The sequence below is a fragment of the Mandrillus leucophaeus genome, unplaced genomic scaffold (assembly GCF_000951045.1).
Source record: "Mandrillus leucophaeus isolate KB7577 unplaced genomic scaffold, Mleu.le_1.0 Scaffold1, whole genome shotgun sequence".
In the NCBI taxonomy this organism is placed as follows: domain Eukaryota; kingdom Metazoa; phylum Chordata; class Mammalia; order Primates; family Cercopithecidae; genus Mandrillus; species Mandrillus leucophaeus.
Window position 1 is genome coordinate 15,784,667 of NW_012098097.1, and position 754 is coordinate 15,785,420.

Below are 754 nucleotides of genomic sequence, written 5' to 3' on the forward strand. Positions count from 1 at the left end.
AAAAAAAAAAAAAGCCCAGGCATGGTGGCTCACGCTTGTAATTGCAACACTTTGCACTTTGGGAGGTTGAAGCAGGTGGATCACCTGAGGTCAGGAGTTTGAGAGCAGCCTGGTGAACATGGTGAAATCCTATCTCTACTAAAAATACAAAAATTAGCTGGCTGTGGCAGGCACCACTACTCGGGAGGCTGAGACAGGAGAATTGCTTGAACCCGGGAAATGGAGGTTGCAGTGAGCTGAGATCGCGCCAATGCACTCCAGCCTGGGTGACAGAGCAAGACTCCGACTCCGAAAAAAAAAAAAAAAAAAAAGGCCGGGCCTGGTGGCTCACACCTGTAATTCCAGCACTTTGGAAGGCTGAGGCGGGTGGATCACAACGTCAGGAATTCAAGACCAGCCTGGCCAACATGGTGAAACCCTGTCTCTACTAAAAATACAAAAATTAGCCAGACATGGTGGTGGGTGCCTGGGGTCCCAGCTACTCAGGAGGCTGAGACAGGAGTAGTAGGCGAACCTGGGATGTGGAGGTTGCAGTGAGCCGAGATCACACCACTGCACTCCAGCTTAGGTGACAGGGTAAAAGTCCGTCTCAAAAAACAAAAAACAAAAAAGGCCAGGCACAGTTGTTGGCCTATTAAAATCGGCCTGTAATCCCAACACTTTGGGAGGCTGAAGAGGGCAGATCACTTGAGCCCAAGAGTTCAAGACCAGCCTGGGCAACATGGCAACATCCCATTTCTTTTTTTTTTTTTTT